Source organism: Homalodisca vitripennis, chromosome 5 (genome assembly GCF_021130785.1).
Source record: "Homalodisca vitripennis isolate AUS2020 chromosome 5, UT_GWSS_2.1, whole genome shotgun sequence".
NCBI lineage: Eukaryota > Metazoa > Arthropoda > Insecta > Hemiptera > Cicadellidae > Homalodisca > Homalodisca vitripennis.
In genome coordinates this window covers 146402147-146425920 of record NC_060211.1, presented here as the reverse complement: position 1 = coordinate 146425920, position 23774 = coordinate 146402147, and positions in this window count along the sequence as shown.

The following is a 23774-nucleotide window of genomic DNA, read 5'->3' as shown; positions in this document are numbered from 1 at the left end:
AACAGTACTTTGGTAAAAAACATTGTAATATCCTTGAGTTCAGATTTAAATGTCTCAGTTTGTATTCCATACTGTACACAAGTTCAGTTACTGTTATTTGGTAGCTTTTAGCTACGAGATTCACACAAAGGTTTAATACAGTTGGCGCCACGCCACGACTCGAGAGGGCTAAGCACATATCGTTAGTGGACCTTAGTGTTTGGAGAATGCAATCTTGAATTTTAATAGTTATATCCACCATTTAATATTTTGCCCTGGTCCTGCAGTAAAAAGTTACTGTCAAAGCTTTGGCTATTTTAACCAGTCACATCCTTACGTGTATAACTAGTGAGAGTTAAACAGAATATAAATTCTAGTTAAACCTAATACCTTGAAATATTGTGATTGTATCCCGTAAGATCCTTTGTCTGCTTGATAAACACTTATTACTTCTAACTTTTAACGTATTATAATACAGTACAACAAGACTTGTAGGTGGAAAAAGTATAAGGAAGGATTCACTCCAGAAATGTTATTAAAGATCCGGACAAAGGACGGGGCACAGATGTAAGTGATCTGTACTCTATTGCTTCAGTCTCGACTAAGGTCCAGGAAATCAAGTTTGTAACTGGCTGTGTTGGAACTTTCTCTCCCACTTCCGTGTACAACAATCACATTCTTCTCTTAAACATAAACCCAATACTAGATACTCTTTAGTAGTGTAGACTATACGTTGGTTGGATCTTGGTTTTTGTTAATTAACTTATAAATCAAATTAGCCTATTTGTTCAATAATTATGACGGCAGCAAACATTTATTAGTTACTGAGCTGTTTTTGCACGATTATAAAAGTTAAAATTCCATTTATTCGTGATTAACAATAAACAGAACATTAAGCCGAATGTTTTGTATGAACGTACTATGCATCCCCCTATGTACGATCATATTTAAGCCCATTAAGTAATATATGTAATACTACACTAAATACAAGGAACTGTTGTGACTGTGCGTTAGGGGTTAAAGATTGTGCTAGTGCATAATAAAGTTGCGATCATATTTTAGTGTTTCTAAAATGATCATGAGTTTTAATAAAACAAATTTTAACGCAACATGTGGTAAATAAAATTTAACCAAATGGTTTTGATTTAAATTTCAACAAAAATGAATTCTGCCTTTAAGGTATAAAACTTTGAAAGTATTTTTAAGCAAATATTTTTTACCATGTTGTATGCCCAAGATATACCAAAAATATTTATATAATTAACAATATTTTTGTTACTATAACGCTAAAAAAATGAACAGGAGCTTTTAGGTTTACTTGAAGTATCTCTTTTCAACCTCGTGCGTTTTGTAACAGTGGGATAGTTGTGTAATAGTGAATTTCATTACTAGTCTTGAAAGTGAGCTATTGCGAGATGAGATTGCATTTTCCGGCGAGGCGTAGCTGAGAATAATGGGAAGGTGTGTTGGGAGGGGAGGTGTTCACTAACTAGCCGCTGCTTCTACTCCAAGTAGCCTTTACGATCATGAAGTTCTGGTAAGTCGTATTAGTAACGATATCGTAACTGTTATTGTTGTGGCTGTACTTACGGGAATAGTACAGTGACAACAGTTTCTTATTCTGTTTCTGTTCATATTATTATAATGTGGTTATAAATCTAGACAATACAAAATAGCTTCACTAATTGTAACTTAAAACACTACACATTGGAGTGTCTACTAAGGATTGAGTTTATTTTATCAAGATAGTGTAAATACTTTTCTTTATGACAGTATCAATGGTTTTAGCACTGTAATTGATAGAATAATTATTTTTTATATACATTTCCTCCTTATCCAGAAATGTATATTTTGGTGTCTATGGAGGATTTGTTGATAAAGTTACTCGATGATGACTCGTTGTGAAAGGTCCTTGGGCCTTACATTTTTATGAACAGTGAGCATAGTAACATCTGTGAAGAGTCTCATAAAAAGATTAAAACCTAGGTCTTTGAACAAGAAAAAGGGGATTGATAAATAGTGGAGATTTTTTAAAATCTCATCATCGGAACTTATCAGAAACCGGCTAGTATTAATTTATTGACTTTCATTATAATTGATTATTTGTTTAAAGCCATCTATCAATAGAATTCTCATTGAGAACGAGCATTCAGACATAAAAATATTATTATTACTACCATAAAATTAACTATGAAACATATTGCACTTTTATAAATTATAAAATCTCTATTATATCGTGAAAAATAAAATAAAAATGTATAACTTATTTATGGTAGAAAGGTTTGCATCAATGTGAATATTGAGTTTATTGAGTTTCCTTCCACTTACTTAGTGCAGCGTCTAAAATCTGATACTGTGACAAACTTTTGAAATCTGGAGAGGTCCAAAAGAATTTGATGGGTTGAGATTGAGATTATCCAGTCGAAATAACACTTGATTTAATAGAGAGACAATAATGAGACTAATGGAATACTTCTTCACCTAGATTACGCTATATTTGTGTGAGTATTAACTCCGATGTCTAAACGATGTAAAGAGTTCACTTTGAGATTTTTAGTCCCATAATTGTTTTGGATCTCTTCAGACAAGCAAGACTCCAGATTCCAGAAATCAAGTCTCTGACCGTCTGTTTCCATACGCTGCACTAAAAGAAAGGTGAACTACAGCTAAACTCAACATTCACAAACGTTAATAGCTTTAACGCTTAACTGTCTTAATAAAAAAGAAATAAAAGTAAAATCTACGCATTTATTCTACAGAAAGTAATCTCAAGATTAGTATTTTAAAATAATTTGACTTTTTCATCTATAAAATACCACCACCTCCAATCTGCCTCTATCAGATTACTACTGAGCTACAAAACATTAAGTTTTATGTTCAACGCAGAGCTTGTTTAATTAAAACTCTTGGATCTCATCTGTATAAATCAGCACCAACCTTGTAGAAGTAATGCTAGTTATCTTTAACTGTAGCGCTTGGGGATATATTATAGCCTGAGAGAGTTGTTGCAGGATAATCCTAATGTTTTCAAGATTGAAGGTGCAACTGTAATTTTTCTTTACTAAGATTCATAATCTATATGTTGTAATCGCGTTTTTTGTATAAAAATATAATTAGTCGACAACTGTAAGAAAATCGAGCATACGGAAAGGTTTCTCTTACTATATGAACTCATTTCCAAATCTTAATACTTAAATGTTGTTTACTATTCGAATATTCTTGAAAATAACTTCACCGTATTAAAAAGAAATCTACGTAATGTAAAACTAGTTGAATAGACAAAATCTGTTAATCTTATTGTAACAAGTATTGTACTTGGTTTGTTAATATTTTACAACATTATATTTAGTTTCTTATTTAATAATAATATGTCATTTGAATAGGTTTTAATATATTACGGTAAAATTCGATTTAAATCATTTGAATTAATGCTATCATGCTACGTTATTAAAAGCAAACAGGGAAAATAAAGAAACATAAGTAATTTCATGAAATATTTAGAAAGTTTTCAAATTCTATAAGATTTTTTGGTGTGTTTTAATTGTGGTTTTTAATATCACATTTATTTACCACATTTAATCATTTTAATTTCACCCATATATATATATATATATATAAATTATTAAATGTGGTTAATAAATATGATATTAAAAAATCACAATTTAAACACACCAAAAAAACTTATAGAATTTGAAAACTTTCTAAATATTTCATGAAATTACTTATGTTTCTTTACTTTTCCCTGTTTGTCTTTAATAACGTAGCATGATAGAATTAATATATATATATATATATATATATATATATATATATATATATATATATATATATATATATAATAGCACATTCACCCGGCAAGTGACAGATCCGGGTTCGAGTCCCGGCGGAGCAAGTACTTTTTGCGATTCAATGTTTATTGAAATTAAATAAGGCTATTGCCATTTATACAAATTTAATGTGTGTGTGTTATTCACAATAATTAATATTTAATCCAGTAGTTAATTTGCACGTGCTAAACCCATCTGGTGAGGGAGTCTTTATTTAATTAATTATTATCTCGGATGAAAACTAAGTAGTTTGGGGTTGGTTTAGATTCATGGTCAATATTTCGTGGTTATCATATTTCTCAAGAGAAATATTTTGTGACCGTCTCATCTTAGTCAGATCACTCCATAGCTATCGGCATTTGTGTAGCCGAGAATCATTGCGTAGTTAAAGGAAATATTTTTATTCGGAAAACTCTTTAGTCTGCTGTGCAATGTAAAAAAAGAAGTGTTCAAGGCTACGTATATACTTTCTAAATAGAGCTTAAAAGGCCAGTCATTGATGTCCCAGACGAAGTGGCATTACATCACAACAGTGTTGTAATAAATGACGAGTATAATTACTAGTTCTGAAGACAGATTTATTTATTAGTACACTCCTCTGTACATTGGTATACCTTATTACAGGTGAACCAACGCACAAGTGTTTCCTAATGTTGGATTAATCGGAAATAAGTTACCGCTCTTGGAACATACTAGATAAAAACTAACATAAAATATGGATTTAGCAAAATATCATAGTAACATAACATGTCACAATATTAAAACTGTATAATATTTGTAACAGGTATTCTAAGATATTTAAACTTTATTTAGATATATTATTGTATGTAACAATAAACATTCTGTCAATTTATTAATTAAAAAGTTAGAAATCATAAGATTCATATTGATTTCATTGGAAAGTTTGAATACAGAGAAGTAACGTTTCTGTGTCTTGTTCAAAGTGGTTTAATCAAACCCATTCATGCACGTGTCTCAACTTCTACAAATTAATTCCCTTATACACGTTACCCGTGAATTATGATTATACTTTTGTGATTTAGAGCAAGAATATCTTGTTATAACTCTACACAACTAAAAGATTTATTAAAAATACCACCTTTAAAATAATTGTTGTATATGTTTGTTTCCAGTTATATCAGCAAAACGGTTATTTCGTAAAACTATTACACTTTGAGCAAATCTTAAATTAAGAAAATATTTGACTAAAGTTAATTTATTCATGTTCTATATATTTACGATATTAACTTTATTGTATGTAACCATCCTCACATTTCACTTAAATAGAAATTGATTAGTGACATTTTTATCTAAGACGAAAATGGTGTAAGCGCTTTTAGTGAAAGCTTTATAGAGTGGGAATTACGTTCACTAAAGCTAAGATCATTCCAACGTTGCTTCATCCTGTGACTGCTTACTATATCAGTTCAACGAGTTGCCTACTATGTTTTCAAATGACGCCTATAGCAATTTTGTACCATTGGCCTTGACGGACAGCATGATGGTATTTCTAGTTTTTGGTTTTCAGAACTCTCTGCAGATCCGATCCTTTTATCGGGACTGATAGACAGTTTTCCAATTAAACATTTAAGTCTGTGAAAAGTAAAAATTGCTATTCTTTTTCTTCTTTACCTCTCCATGTTGCTGCCCCACCTATATCTTGCGGTCTCCATTCTACATAACCATTATCAGTATGCTAGGAAAATGGACTACCACTTCTATTGTTACTAGCTTATCCTTCTAAAGCGAGTAAATCGGTAGGATTAGCCAATATTCTTGCACTCACGGGGACAACTGGCTCGGATACTTCCCCGTAAACAATCGCTTTGTTGGGAGACCCTCACTGGTCACATGGAGTGGTTTTTCCACTTCACATCATACCTCATTTTTGCACAAGAGCTTGGGAAGCGTAATAGATATGAGCAACTGACACTCACACATCATCTCACACTCATTATTGTTCTTCATCAGTCGGTTAAAGAGGCAGTGCTAACCACAGCTTTGTTTGCTGCAATATATATTTCTTCCCAAAAACTGTTAGTTTCATTTCAATATATCAAAAATGTAATATGGTAAAATGTAAGATTCATTAAATTGGAAAACCGTAATAATGATATTTATTATTGTAAAGAATCAAGTAGTTCTTTGTTGAGGAATTCTGTATTGGATGCGTCAGTAGATGTAGTCACGCATATAGTCTAACGTTGTCTTGCTTCCTGTCAACTGAAGATTTCATTGTCCTGGGAATTGTTACTGGAATTGTGTACTTTGCTTGTTGAATTCCTTACCGTTTTCTACCTTTAGTAATACAAATATTTCACAATAGAATTTTATAATCAGTGAATGTTATAAAGAAGAGCAGCAATTTGTATAACGGAAAAATAACCAATTGGTTCATGTCATACCATCAATTCTTCCTAAACGCAAAGAAAGTTATTGCACAACAACGTGTTAGATGATTTTGAAGAAAACGAGATAGCTTATGTGTAGTGCTGAAAACAGTTTTCATAGCAAACATTGTCATATTGGTAATTGTGAATATATTAACAGTTTACTGGTTAAAATTTACTATTAGGTTTTGAAATATATGTTTATTTATTTATTGGGAGGTTTAATTCTGATATTTATGGAACCAAAATTGGGTACAGGAAATAGTGATGTGTCAATTTTATCAAAGCAAGCCTGTGGATGTCCAAGAATGGGAAATTACACTATAAAATGTCAAGATATTAAGGTGAAATAGTAGATCATTAGGTCTAGTGTACAATAATGTGGAGGATAAATAATGGTGTAGGCCGAGCTCTTTTAGTGTTACAGGCTGTTGCTTGTCTAAAAATGCGAGTATCATTCCCTACTAGTGCAGTAAATATGTTCATTAAAACCAATCTTGTCCCAAGGACAAGAAAATAATAATTTCCTCAATGCACTTTGTCCTAAAAGTAACTTTGCGCTTGCTTGTCTAGTGATTGGAAAAAATATATAATTTTTTATTTAAAGATACAATTTGTATTGAAAAATTGAATTGAATTATAATAATAATTTCCCTAATAAAAAAAAAGTGAAACTTATTTAGATACACCGTAGTGGCGGTCTGGCAGAATATACGGGTCGACGAACTGCGTGGCGCGTGTTTCGTTTAACCTCTAGACGACCTCCAAATTAAAAACTACATCAAAATAGGAAGATGTTTGTATTTATATATAGCTTATATTTAGTGCTATAACTGTTATGTATAGCGTATTGTCAAGTTTTAGGTAATAAAATGTTACAGTGCTGAACTTGAAAAAAATAAAGACAACACATAATTGTTTTGGTATTTTTTTCTTAACCTATAAAGTTTAGCAAAAATAAGTGATACATCAGATTTTTTTTTGAAAATTTTGATTTACAAAAATAAATGTAAGAAGATCATACTTTGAGAATGCATATTTACAAAGGCATGAGCTGTATAGTAAAAAGCTTTGAAACGCTAATTTTTTCGGGTGGATGGGGGGTGTGCAAGAGGAGTAGCGGTGGGAATTTTTATTTAGACACTTACCTAATGGTAGTAGTGATTGAAGAAAATTAGCTTTATAACATATTTTTCCTCTAAAAACACTATGACTGGACTATACTAACGCTTGATTGGAAAAAGATCCTGGGCCAGCGGTTAGCCTTTTACTTATACAAGGTGATATGACAGAATTTAGAGACCGTAATCCCTCCTCTAAGAGTACGCAGCCCCTACTACTAACCCTACCATCTCTCCGGAACCCATCACTTCACTCCGGAACACAGTGAAGAGGTCCTTTTAGGACTACGTGCATGAAGGGTATTATCAGTTTCATGTACTGTGTTGAAAAAAATGTACTAAGGCAGAGACGACCTCTAACCTCATATTTGATGCCTCACGTTCATCTCAAAATTGAATAGACGAAAGATACTACGAGATTATGTCGTGAGAACAAGCAATTGCCTCATCACTGTTCCTTATTTCGGTACATAAAGTTAAGTTTCGTTTGTAACAAAGGCAGTTAGAGCACTAACCAACCATTTGGACAGTCTCTCTGACATGTTATCGCCGCCGCGCCGTTAGAAACAAATATGCGACGATACAGACTACTTTTTACCCAGTTATACGAATCCTCTTTTTTTTAAGCTACGTATATCCTCTTCATCGACACTAACGTAGAAATTCTTACGAGTTATTGAATAATACACTCCTTTCCCTTTTAATTCAACAACCAACCCAACTCTCCTAAGTTTTTGTACCATCACATTTGCACTATGAGCGTTTCCTTCCTCATGTGTTGTGTACTGAATTAAGTTTCAAATATGGAAAAAAGAAAATTAAAACAGTTTGAAGTATTCATGTCCATATACAAAGAATAAGTACCCAACCATGGTTTGTTTTCATTTTTTTAAGCCAGTCTAAAAACGTACGTCATTTATCACCAGAATAAAGAATAGATGTAAGCGAACTAAAGTTAGGTTCATTATATCACCGTATGTATTTTGACCTTTTTATAACCGGTTTACATGAAATATTACAACACTTTGATATTCAGAAGCTGTAATCACCTATTTCACCAAACACGCTACACTTATGGGAGTTAGAGTAAAACCGTTAAAGGGTTTCATGGTAACCTAATTTTCAGTGTACTTTTTAGAAAATGTTTAATACATCTTTAAACCGTTAAACGATTTGATTACGAAGTTATTTGTTCTGATATCATGTGTAGTGGCAACTTATTAACCCAATCAATAGTAGCTTTTTATGTACATTTGTGTTTTAGTTTATGTCAGTAGGTTGGCGCCCAAAAATATGTAGAATACTTTTAATTTTGCACAAAAGTAAGGCATTATTTATTTTATGTATTTGTACGTTGTATTTTATGTTGTTAAGTCAAGCAATTTTTTTTATCAATTTTGATGTTTTTAGGATAAATATGACACTTGTCCCAATCAAAATGTATAGTTTATATTTGAATTTTAAGTATAAAAACACATGTAGAATGTGGCAATATTACTTGTATTGTAAATTATTTTACCTTATTTTGGAAAATAATACAATAGAAATAGAACCGTTTGCAGAGGGAGGCATTGCTTACGTTCCATCAGTAAAATATTAATAGAATACGTGTCATTATTAACTAATTAAATGAAAAACGTTAAAACTTAATTTTAAAACTACTTTAATTATTTTGTTACTATTACATCTTACTTTTCTGTAAGTTAGTCTTTTTATAAATACCTAGCACTAAGTTTAAAAAGTGCCATCCTTCGCTAAATTCATAATAAACTGTTTATGTAATTCATTACATTTTGATATTAGAGTTTTAGTTGAGGAATTGTTAAGGAAGTAAAGTGACTCGAACATTCAACAATGAAGAATAAATCGTAGTAAATAAAACAGTAGAATGTTTAAAGTTTGTAATACTATTGGTATTGGCAACAAGTCAGCTGTATACCGATTTTGTAAAGACAGCAATAATTGTTACCCCCTTCAGTGGACAGGTTAACAACATTTCAGTGATTGTCACTTAACTCCTCAATCTGTACATTTGTGCCAGAGTTCATTGTCCTCTGTACACCGATCTTGCAAGACGGCAATTGTCCTCAGGGGACAGGTTAGCACATTTCAGTGATTGTCACTTTAACTACTCAATTTGTACAGTTGTGCCAGAGTTAATAGTCAACTGTAAACTGATCTTGCAAGACAGCAATTGTCCACGATGGACAGGTTAGCACATTTCAGTGATTGTCACTTTAACTACTCAATCTGTACAGTTGTGCCAGAGTTCATAGTCAGCTGTAAACCGATCTTGCAAGACGGCAATTGTCCTCAGGGGACAGGTTAACACATTTCAGTGATTGTCACTTTAACTACTCAATCTGTACAGTTGTGCCAGAGTTCATAGTCAGCTGTAAATCGATCTTGCAAGACGGCAATTGTCCTCAGGGGACAGTTTAGCACATTTCAGTGATTGTCACTTTAACTACTCAATCTGTACAGTTGTATCACACTTCAAAACCAGTTTTAAATTGAACATAGATGGAATCTTTTCTTTTCTATAGAATAAGTATTATGAGATACTGAAAAAAATTTCACTCTTTTATCATATCCTCTAGCTTGCATATAGTGAAGTTCTCAAAATCTCAATTTTAGCTTAGATTATAATCAATAAAATAACAAAAAATTAGATATTGGTGGAGTCTTAGCAAAACCTATTACTCAAGGGGATGGAAACATATAATTTATGTATGTCTGCCCGCACGGGATCTCGACAAAAAATTTCCTATTGAACTTATTTTTTGTATGGATTCATTTCTATAAAGGCAAAATCGTAATTGATCACGGAAAATGTTTCTTCATGCAGTTTTAATGAATATTAGTGATGAACATTTTGAAATTCGTCTTCCACTATTCTGTCACCGATGAGAAGTTTAATTGTTCTTTAAATAGCAGGTTCACTTTATAATACTTTCCAGCTATTAGCATGCTCTTATGGATAATATTCAAACATTATCAAATTATGGAAAACATTATTTTAGTTTCAGTTTGTTTGGATATGTTCACAATAGTAAAGCTGGAACTTATACGTATATAAAACTTACGCCTAACTTTGTCCAAAAACGAACCGATAATATACCAGAAACCTAACAGCGGTGAACGGTTGGTAGATGTAAACATCGTAAACTCGCTCCTGGTGTTACGTCCTACGGCGACCGTTTCCCAGGAATAAATCTGACATTATAGCTTATTGACGTCGGATGTTGAGAGCTGTCTGTTTATAATGTGGTATAAATTTCATTCAGAGTGTTTTTCCGACTCACCCCAAATTATTTCACTCACTTTAGTGTTTTACAGCCAGTTTTATTCCCATTGACCCTACAGTCAGAGTTTTACGAATATATCAACCTAAAGTGTTTTGGCTCAAAAAGCCCTTCCATTTGAAGGATGGTTAAAACCCTGTATAAAGATTTACATTCCTCACTTTTTCTTTTAAAATTAAGGATAATGCAGGATATAAATATAGCTAAATTGTGTTTTTAACATGGAGAAATTTAGGGAAAACATATGAAGATAAAGAAAAATTTCTTATAAACGCATGCCTAAAACTTTTGTTTTCTATTTGTTTGTTTATATTTTACGCTTTACTCTTGTCATACGGAACCGTTATGACTATGAAGTTGAAATTTTTAACATACGGTATACCAATAAAGACCTATTACTAGAAAAACAATACATATATTTTATTCGCTATAAACCCAAATATTATGATGTTAAAATTTTATGATGACTTCAACAAAAATTTCACTCCGTAATAATGATAAAGAAATAAAGTTTACGTAATTTTCTGATAAAATCAATGGTATTTAACTGCATTAACTCGCACAATAAAAAAACATAAGTAGAGGCTGTTTTACACTAGAAATAATTTCAGTCCAATGTATGTAATTATATGTATACTAAACAATTTCCTAATGATTGATTATATTGGCAAAACTATCACTGTTTTAAGGGTAGAATAACTAATCACCGTGACACCATTTCTCGTTTGTTGGAAATACTTTCTATCAAAGACCTATGTTTGGAGTTAATTATTCTTTAGTAGTTGTCTAAAGATTGTGCCCTTAGTTTACAAGCGAGTTGTCACTAAAAGTACCCAAGACACTGGCCAGAGTAAAGGCGTGGGTCCAAATAGTCTCAGCGGAGGGGCTTTGCTCGAAATTATGGTAATTTCTCTTGTATAGCCGTACGATAAATTCAACCCTCATTCACTGTCCCCCTCTGTGTTTTAAAGACGACACAACATGCTCATATCAATGAACCTACATGCCTGTTGACGTGGGTGGATTATACAAAAGATCGGAAGGTACTACAGAGGTATCATCATGTTGAAAAAGGAGAAAAATCTAATAGCCCCTCCATAAAAAAACTTATTTAATGTTACGTAATATCATACGGTCTACTTTATTGAATTTTTTTTATATTTCTATAAGGCATTCATTATTAAATAGTACACTAAATTTAATAAAGTATGTCTGTCTTAAGTGAGGTTATAAAATACTGATGATAAAACTGAAAAAAGTTTAATAAACCCAGAATAAACCTGTAATACGTACCAGTTCCAACATAATACCTCGTTTTATAATTCCCAGACGTCGTTAAATATCGTGTCACCTTCACTGAAGTGTTACAGTTATAGCGTAACACTGACCTTGTTATTTAAGAGGCCACCCTCTGTTCTTGCAATAAAATTTAAATTACCTTCTGCTCTAGTTGAGTAATACTGTTTAAAACCTTATATATAATATATATGTTTATAAAAACTATTTGCGAGGATTATCTGTACCTGATTATTGTAAGAGTCCTTTTTTAGTTTGAACTGTCTAGTTTTCAATCTTTAGCTACTTTTTTTTTATAGGGGCTGATCTAAAAGTGAAGCCTCATACAAACATTTAACTCTGTAGATGAGTTCGTTTTCTACATAACGTAAAAATTGACAGAAAGACAGAAAATAAAATTTTTTCAGCCCCACGAGTGAGGGGGGTTTTTTATTTCATACTCAGCATTGAAAATCTTAAGAAAATCTTAAAATTTTCATAGTCCCCTTGACCTAAAGTGTATAAAGTGTAAAGTGTAATAGATACTGACCCATTATTTGATCCGGATTATCTGGCAATTATATGCACTGCACATTCACCAGCCACGTTTCTGATAGGTCAAGTGATTAAAAACACGCATGAGTCATGCAGTGCATAAGCTCTGTCCAAAATGTAGCTCTCAGGTGGGGAACCCTAATCTGATTGTAAGGAAATCCCACACACCAGCTTCCCACACAATTCTATTTGCACTTTCAACATATTGTCAGTAGTACTCAAGAGGTGTATCACAGACAAACACTATTTGTTTCATAGGTATCGTGGGATGCCGATAGAAAGGCAACTTCATCCCTATAGTTAATTATCTACAACAGTTTAAACATCTGCTTGAAATGAAATAACTAGTTTTATAAGAGCTAATGTGTTTGAACGATCCAGTAGGATTGTAATGTGGTTAAATTGGTTTTCAATTGGAATAATGTCATTTGAATGTATTGTCTACAGCCATTGAAGCTATTTTAAAATTTTGATGGCAGGAGAAATAAGATAATTTTGATTACACTATTAGTAGTGCAAGGTATTTGAAGCAGACGCGTTTTTCAAAGTTTCAATGAAAAGTTTCCTTTTATATTGCGCGTTAACTTTACATCTTTTCCTTGTGTTACTTAAAAACACCAGACCAACAGTTGCCACATTTGTTACACACGATATCACACTCAACAGTGAAGATGAGTTGTGAAGTAAAATGTGATAAATATTCATAACTCCATTCTTTCATTTGTGGTCTGTTTACTATGGCAAAGTGTGGTACAAACACAACATAATCTAATTTATCGTTTACGACCGAAACGATAAATATTAGTGCATTAAACACACCTAGTAATAATAAGAGTTGGTCAGGGTTTGCCTTTATAACTTAAAAAAAGTTTGCACTCAACATTAAAGTTATGCCTAACTGTTGGACTGAAAATGGTTCAAAACCCAAACACAAAATGTTCCAAAAACCTAACAGCAGTCAACGTTTCCGAGATTTAAATACTGTAAGCTCCTACAGTAACCGTTTTCCATAAAGTGTTCTATTTACGTAAAAAATTGCTAAATGTGGGGTGAATTTCATTCAAACTATTTTCAAGCATTTACAGTATATTTTATTAACTTGGTTGCTAAAATCACAAATATATCACACAAGTAATTTTGTGAGCTAGAACTTATTAAAGAATGAATAGTATAACGCTGTATACGCTATTATAATGTGAATAATATGAAAAACTAGTTTCTGTCTAAATTGTTCTAAAACTCTTTATCATCATATTTTTGAGCATATAAGAGAATTTTAATTTTATTTAATTTTCACTGTTAGTTTACAATTGACATACACCAAAATTATGAAAATAATCCATCTTTATAATTAATTCATGAACTAAAAATCATGCAATATATTGCAAATAGTATATATTGTAGAACAAATAATCAGTGGCATTCCATTTTGTTATGTCTAAATGTGTAAGTCAGTTTTAAATTATTGCCAAAATGGTTTTTTCCTTTAATGCCGCAATTGGAAAACTAACTATGCATTTTATTGCTCAGTGGACCTTTCATTGTTCATTGTCTTTATTATTTAAATAATTATTCTCAAATTTTAAAAGTGTATATTTCATTAATTTTAGTTTTGTTATGTAGTTTTAGCCCTATTTAGTTGGTACTATACAAGTAATACTAAATAAAGTTTGAATTCTTTAAATATTTAGTAAAATTGTATTTATTTTAAAGATAAATTAATAAATTTTGGTTTGTTTACAAATTTTAACTTCAATTTTGTATAGTCATCATAAAATTTCGTGTTTTTTATACATAACTCAAAAAATAAAATAGTAAAAATGGCATAAAACATATTTTATTGTACTTTTTAGGAAAGCATATTTTAAATATAAGTAACATTTATTGTTTTAAAATAAAAATAAAACCAAATATTACAAATTATATATATTTATAAACTTTACATACAACAGAGCTTGGATTTTAGGAGATTCGTTGCAGTGAATTGCAGGAATTTCGCGTAGTATTTTGCAAAAAATACCTGTTATCGAAGGATATTCCAGCTTCACAAACAGCCTCTTTTCAAACAGGATATAACATCGGATTACAATGATTTAAAAAAAGCCTATGTAATCTTTGACAATGGCTATGACAATTAATGACTGAAAACAAATAAATTATTAATGGTCTTCTTTGGCAGTTTAGTTTTCTGGACAAATATGCATTGCTCGTTTTTTGAAATTTTTAATCAGAATTTTGCGTGGATTCTGGGTTATGTTGTTATTTACTAGCTAAATTATATACGGATATACATACACAGTTTTAGACTACAAATTTAGAGCACCTAGATGGATATATAATGATTAACAATTTATTACAGCAAATCCAGATGGAACAAATTGGAGTTTTATAGATTAATTTTCTTATTTAAATATTGAAATTAGATAGATGCAAATCATCATTAGAACTCTGCTAGAATATTTTGTCTAGTCTCTTCCGCATACTAATATTTCCAATCAGTACTTTATGAACGGGAAGAACAACGTGATGAATCTCGAACTCTACAATACCTTTGGGAAATAAGACAACTCGTTTCGTAAGGACTAGCATCTGTTTTTCAAATCGGCAATGAATCTTATAGTATATCTTAAAGTAATTTACATATCCATGAAACAATTGATTATATGTATTGATCCACTTTTAACCCTTAGTTTGCTTATCCTTATGAGCCAGGTACGAGTCCCGGCGGAGCAAGTACTTTTTGCGATTAAATATTTATTGAATTTATATATATATATATATATATATATATATATATATATATATATATATTTATAAATTCAATAAACATTGAATCACAAAAAGTACTTGCTCCGCCGGGAGTCGAACCTGGATCTCTCACTTGCCGGGTGAATGTGCTACCATTAAACCACAGAGCGCTTACTTTTTCCGATTCAATTATTTTGTATTTGGCCGTATCTGTCACATATGCGTTTAAATAAGCAAACTAACACACACACACACACTACACACACACACACACACACACACACACACACACACACACACACACACCATGGGTGTGTCCCATAACTTTCAACCAACATTGTAAGGTAATATACCTGGGCCAAAGGCAAACCAATTAAAACTTTAGAAAACTTAATAATTACCAAAATAGGCGCCATTTTGTTTTTCACTTAACTACTTTTAATGAGAACGGCTTTTTTATAATAAGTTTAAATATGGTATATAGTTTTATAACCTAAATGCCTACTTACGTAAAAAATTAAATGCTTTTATAAACTTTACTTTCAAAATGACGGCTTCCTAAAATTAATTACTGGCTAAAATAAACGTGGCTAATCTTAAAAATATGTTACCTGTTCCTTAGTAAAAACGTGGAGAAAATGTTCCATTTCATATTAAAATTTAAGGGACGTAGTGGATAAAATGGGTATGAAACCCTTTTTATAAAAATCGAACTAGCCATTTTGAGCATACAATATAAACTATAATTATGCAAGGACGTCCTCTAATTTAATTTCAAAACAAAAGTTGGATAGGATTCGAGTTGAATTAAGATTTAGCATCAGAGACCTATTCGAATAGATATTTAATTACCTTGAAACAAAATTTAATTTGAAGATATGAAGAATATTACATGGGATTAAACTTGTTTAAAAATTTACTATTGAAATTGAAAAAATTAATTTTAATGCTGAAACTAAATTTAGCAAAATTTATATATCGATATTGGGCAAGGTAAAAAACATAATTTTAAAAATCACCCCTTTGTAAAGATACGTAGTAATATTATTTTCACTTATTGTAGAGTAGCATAGACGTATGGAGCTTAAATTTGAAACACAATTTTAGACCTCTGGTTAACGCCAGACAAATATTTATATATAAGACGAGTATCCAAAACAGTCCCCTTAAAGCCTCCTCTGTGAGTAAATGATTAAATTACGTCACCAGTTAGTGAATGAATAGTAGTTTACGTGCATAGCTCACTGCACTCCAACACCAATATCAATTTGGTGCGAAACTCATTTAGATCCGCGAATAGCGTTAATAATACAGTATCAATAGTGACTTACAGAGTCAAACAGATCGTTCTGTGAACAGCTGACTGCATTACGTCATCGATAGTAGTTAACTGTACTTCAAACCTCATTTCGATGTGTGAATAGTTATTAACCTGCATTATCCTACAGGACAAAGGTACCTACAAAAGAAATAATTTTACTGTGTTTTGTGCTCAAACTCTCAATATGCCCACCTACTCTATATTATGAGTTAAAAGGAATTTTATGGTACTGGTTATATACAAAGTAAATATGTCAAAAAAATTGTGAGAGTTGGAACAATCTTTTGCATATTTTATAGATTATATTCTTACCTAAATTTTGAAATTAGTGTTTTGTAAAGACATCAAAGAAAAAATATGTTTACTGTGTAATGGAATGTTTATAATCGTATTTTTACTCAATATAGATCTCATGTTTTTACTATACTTTTTGGGAACGTCTATTTGCAGGTAGATGGGGGATGGAAGGATTCTCTGATGAAATGTCTCTAAAGATGAAAAAAGAAAGTTTTGGAAAACCCACATTAAGGTTTAATATGGTATGAATTAAAGATTATATTAAATACGTTTTTAATCTTATTTGACCCTTCCAGTTGGTAGCATTTATGTTCTAATCTTCTAATTCAGACTAAGAAAATTGTGTTTATCTACAAGTTTAGTTAATTTCCTCAACAACTACATCCGCATTCTCTTTACTAATGTAGTCTTTCATAATACACATCTTACAATACTCATAGTTAATGCATACCATCGCATACATTTGGAAACGAGCATCCGAACCAATAACTGCCATATTATTATAACACATTAGTACATATTTCAACAATTGGATAAACATAACAATAAAACCTAGTGGGAGTGTTAGCAAATGACATTGTATTACTATAAAACATAAATACGAGGTATGACTACGTCAGACTTGGTATCGAGTAAAAGGTCTTACTAGGGATACAATTAAGGACATGGAGCAACATGTTTTGTTATCAAAATATAGTGTCAAGTTTATATTTGTTCTCGAGATTTCCTCTGTACAAATAAACATACTAAGAAGAAATTTTGTAAGTATCCTGAGTAATTAATAAGCTTTGATGAAGCTCAGCAACAAATGTTATGCATTTTTTTAAATTTTATAATATATTTTTTTGTTATAAAACAGTTCAGAAGTTAAATGTGAATGGCTTAACAATTAACTCAATAAAGAATAAATAAATAGATGCTTTCATTACTTATTTTCTTAATAGTAATTTTATTAACATTTATAATGTTCGGATAGTTACAATCTGATTGTAGTAGGCTACCAGAGAAGTTTGGATATAGTATGGTTTGGTCGTGGTTTGAGTTAGGCTGTCAAAATTAGTATTAATCAAAATTATCTCTGAATAGCTGACATTACTATTCTACCAATATACCTATATAATATGCTACCACCACAATGCTACCAACAAGACATTGCTGATTCTACTCGGATAATTTAAAGCCGATGGCAGTAGGATACCAGAAAGATTTGAATATAGTTTACTTTGGGTCGTGAGTAAATTATTACGCTGTACTGTCGGAATGAGTATTTGATCAGATTGGCCTCTGAATAGCTGCCATCATTATTCTACTGACAGGACATTACTGATTGTGTTACGATGATTAGAAGCTTATTGCAGTACGTCATTAGTTGAATCTCTCCCTTCTCATGGATGATTTAGCGCGTTCGGGCATATTTTAGTGCATATATAATTAAATAATAAAAAAACTAAACATTGCCAATTAACTTGCGCATTAACCTGTGGAGCATACTCAAAATGCATACAGAAAATTATTGGATGTCAATATATTATAACTAAAAGGAATATGTACTGGAAATATTTCTCAAAATAAGACACTCTACAAATTTATTTTTAGCTATTAAGTAGGACTTACAATTGTTGCTTCCTCCAGGAACAATTATTTATCGACTGCTAATCAATATTTCTCTTTGTTAACGTCACACAACAATGTTTAAATGTGTTTAATAGTCTTTGGTTCATTGGAGCTTGTAGTCAATTGCTTCGGCTCCTTACTGTTGACTTTTGTCCCGAAGTTTGATACTCCAAGGCCACCCTTAAACACACCCAGGACAGTTAGAAGAATGGGAATATTGCCCTAGTTCTTCAGCTAGGTTTATACGATAATTGTGACACCGTTTTCAGTGTATTGGAACTACTCTCTGACAAAGACCCATGTTGGAGTTTATTACATTTCAGTGGTTGCCAAAATATTGTGTCCTTATTTCACATGCGAGTTGTCTATTAGCCCTCCAATACACTGGATAGAGTGCATGTGAGAATCCAAATAGCATGAACGAAGGAGCTTTGATCTAAATTATGGTATTTTTTTGTATAGCTGTACGACAGATTCAATACTCATCCACAGTCCTCCTCTATGTTTAAAACATGATAATACATGCTCATCTCAATTAACGAAAAGGATAAACATCTGATAGCGTCTCCATAAAAAAACATTTTGTCAATGCTATGTAAAAAAATAGACTCAAAATTTTTTTGAAATTTTGTTATTTTGTATTTTTAAGTCATTCATTACTAAACAGTAGAGAGAACTGATTTAAATGACTTTGAAAAACGAGATAATAAGAGGTTATCCTGTCAGGGTGACTTTCTCAGAGCTTAAGGGTCATATAGGTCTTAAATTAACTTATTAAGTTCTAAAATATGAGAATATCGTTTTCACATATAGAGAAGATTTTACTCAGCATCACCTCGTGGTTTTCGTAGGGCATCGGTACCATAGTCACGTGTAATATTTGCTGCACAATCTTGTGTGGTGTCACAACCTACCTCTTATCTTACAATATCCATTATATAGAGTTTAGGGAGAATCCCAAATATCTGATATTAAAGATCAGTGAAGTCGGAGCAGCATACATGAATAACCGTTGTATTAAAAAAAGATTTGAGGTAGAAACCGCACGGGAAATGACCTCAAAGGTTAATGACCTCAATGGCTTTCAAAAGTTGAGATGCAGTGAAAACTTTTAGCCAACGCTCATAGAGAAACGTATAAAAATTGCACCACTTGTAGTTAGATCACTCTTTGGATAGATCAGCCGGTACGAGGGTAGTTTCTAACGTGTTAGCCGTGATAGGCTTCAGGGTCTAGCAGGCAACAGTCGATGTTTGACAGCAAAGTTCTTATCGATCGATAAGTAGCATATATGTATTACTGTTTTGTGTGTTACCTGAATTACAGAACACGATGCTACTATTAAGTAATTATTGAGTATTAGTAATTATTAATATTAGGATCTTGGTGTGGTTAATATAAAGGACATAGGATTTTACGAGTATATAGTTATATACAGTAAATACGCAGTCATTTGGGATCAATGAGTTTCATCGACACAAATGCAAGTGAAGGTAATGGAATAATTATTGTAAAGTCTATTGGCCCTTGTGTTAATTATATTTAGGAGTTATATTATTTTTAGTTGTAATCAACTAGTTTATTATTATATTTAGATGTTCCTCTTAGCTGACTGACTCTGGTAACATAAAAGAGTCGAGTTTTAAGAGCATCATTTTATACTCAGAAAATGGAAAACCTACATTGTAAAACAATTTATGTATTAATAGATGTAATATATTTTATTACATTTTACTGTTTATTTACTTTCGTTTGTACTGTTTTCTTTTATATTTTTATATTTTATACAATTTTTGCACCTTAAGACGGTTTTCACCGAAATATAGTGCCAATGTTTTAAAAACACTTTGTTTTAATTGTACAGTAATATACTAAAAATAATATATAAATGTAATATATTTAATAGATAACCAATCAATAGTTAAAAGTCATATATTTTGCTGCGGATATTTAGAACGACATGCAATGAACAATGATGAACGAGAAACCATCTTAAGCTCGTCTTATGTAGAGGAACAGATATGTTAGTTGTCTCTCCTTACAATCTACAACCTCCTCAGTGATTGATCACCCATTGCTGATCGTGTACACTCTGATTAAGATTGGTGAAGGATCGTCGGATTGTCCAGGTATTCTACTGAATTGTTAGCCTAACCGATCTGTAGATATGTATAATTAATTTTCAGGCCAAGGTATAGTATTTATCCTATGTGAGAAGTTAATTGTTAAGTAAAACAACTAATTTGTGTAACAATAAAAGTTCTAAACAATTAAGTAATTGGTTTACATTACCTACTACAACCAATTTATCGAAGGGAACGGAACTTTTCAGACAATGCCATTGTTCAATGATAAAACAGATAAGTACCACTACGTTTCAAGGTCTAAAATCTGGGTCTTTCTCAGGTAGATAACTAACCTAACTCCAATCTAGATTGAAATAAAGAAATCATTCCATACCATTGTGACACTCTTTAATGAAAATCAGAAAACCATAAGTCAACTGCATGCACACTTTATTTAAGACATCCACCTAATAAAACAAACAATAATTATTATACTGAGCATACAGGTCACAACTACTAACCAACCTCTGACAGTTGACCAATGGCCAATAGCACATGTCGATATCAAGGCACAAAAAGGATGGCGGCAAGTCAAGGTTGGTTATAACTGTGCATTCGTGTATAAGTCTCTAAATCAACAACCTCTGTCATTTTAAAAGCAAAGCTGAGGCCTTGAGTGACTGGGATAGTATATCTTAATGAAGATACTCATATATAGATTGTTAAAGAATATTGTGATATTATGGATTATATGATTGTTTTTTACTGCTGTGGTTTTTAACAATAACAGATTATTTAGAAATAATAACCAAATTAAATTATAAAAGCAAAAGGTGATGTTGGTAGAGTTTGTTATGAAATTTTTATAAAATAATATACCAGGATGGTAAATTTAATAATATTATGTTTGATTTTAATGAATTCTTCAATGAATTAATACATTGTGAAATAATTTAAAATTTATTGACATTTCGAATTTTGCTTTTGTTTTTATGGCTAGAACATATAGAAGAGTGGCAGCATCCCTGTATGGTCTGTCATATCAGTTTGCAAGCATTCAATCTGTGTAACTTTAATGTCTAAGAATTCTTCATCATAGAATAAAGATAAGAATTTTACAGAAAATCCCTTTCTTTGTTTTGCAGCATGCTAAAGTCTTATCGTCCACATTAGAAAAAACAAACAGTAAAAGTATCTTATGTTACACTATTCTATAGTACTTTATATCCACATGAACCTAGTATTTTACTTCTTCACGATATTTTGTTAAAATACTTAAAGTACCAATTAATCTTTTGCTCCAATTTAAATTTTCTGTCTTTCCGATATTTTTGAGTTTTTCTTATAAAATAAAGTATTATTAGTTAATCTTATAATAACAAAATATAACTTTTTGCCAATAAAATAACGCTTGCTTTAAAATGGACATTAGCTTAGTAACTTAAAATGAAATTCCACGCTTTTATATGTCCAGTTTCAAAAATAATTTTAGGACGTTTTATCTTGATTATCAGATTGATAAGAACATTTCCTCATGGTCTACAAAGTTCGGTTGCCCTAAGGGACGCAGTAATAATGTCCATTTTTGTAATATAGAGGTACTAACTGAATAATGGCATTTATAAACAAATTTATCGTTTTGAAATTTTAGGAACTTCGCTTGTTTAGAAATAAATAACAGTTAATCAACAGAGAAATACTGAAGCGTCAGATATGACACAAAATATGAAACTAGCGGAATGTTCATTAGTCACTAATTTATGTTCGACACGTTCCTTTGAGTTCCGAGGCAAATTTTCCTTCAAGCTTCGCAGAAAAGATATATGTTTTCCTTGTAGGGTTGAGATACATGGAGTAAAGTGTTGACCCATTTGCTAAACGCGATATTCAGTTAATTCCGGTATCGGGCAACTGGCAATCATCTATCGATATGAATCTTTCGCTCTTGAAGTTTATGATATAAACTTCAACTGAACAAACTTCAACAAACAACTGAACAACGATGTAATTCATGTGCTATTTGAATCATGATGAAAAACCTGAATAAAATGTTGTATCTATTTTTTCCTTCAGGTTACCTGTAAAGTCAGTGAAAGATGCCGAATCACGATCTACCAGTCACGATCAGGTAGATTAATGCATTGTACCTACCTGCTGTCTTTAAGCAGTGATTGGTCTTGTTCATGTATTTATTTCATGGTACATTTTATGTGCTTACTGATTTATTTTTGTTAATATATTCATAGCAATTTCTCAGGAGTTTGTTTTGATAAGAAGTGAAATTCTTTATAGTGAGATTTATACGTATGGAAACGAACAATGAGCTTTACTAATGGTTTCGAGTGGTTTATTTACTACATTATTACATTTATAAAATACCTTTCCAAAACTGTGATAAATTTAGAGCGTTTAGACCATCGTTTTGGAATTTAGAATTTGATTTATTCTTTGATGTTTCTAAAATATGAAATACACAAAATGTTTCATATAGTATTGTTATAAATATACATCATATTATTTTCTAGTTAACTCTTTTAAATTTTACTAAAAATGGAATTCTATTAATGTTTTAATTAATTCCAATTGGATTATTGGATCCTGTTATATGAAGAAAAAATAAGTGAATAATTGTTATTATTGCAATAATAAATGGTAAAAGAAAATGAAGTCTAAAAAATCGTGATAGGGTTGCATTATCTACAGCAAATCCACTCGAAATCGTCCAAAACAGATGCTATAGAACATGCCAATTAGAATAAAATCTAATTCCAGGATGAAGGGCAAGCAAGTGGCAATTTATGTGCCTTGTATATAGAGCCAAAATATTATCTTACGTCGAAGAAAGGTGTCAAACTTCACGAAATAATATCTTACGGTGATAATATATTTTCTAAATCTTCCATGTCCAACACGACCTGGACAATTGCATTAATCTGCCTGACTATTTAAGCTTATCGTATTCATGTCATATACACGATTGTATTGATTAGGGGCGGTCAGTGTGTGCTTGTATAAGCGTGCGAGACCAAAAACGACGCCCATTTTGTATTATTGTGTCTTTAATTTAATGATGGTTAACTAATGAAAATACTAAATTTGTGTTATTTTAAGTTTTGCAAGGCATTTTTGGAAAATATTTTAATCATATTATTTGTTTTAGGGAATAAAAATAATTTAAACAAAATTCATTATTTTATAAAAATATTGATCAGTTAGAGGGTTAAGTGATTCTGCGTCCTATTGTTGAATTTGCCTTAATTTGATTTGAAACAAGCC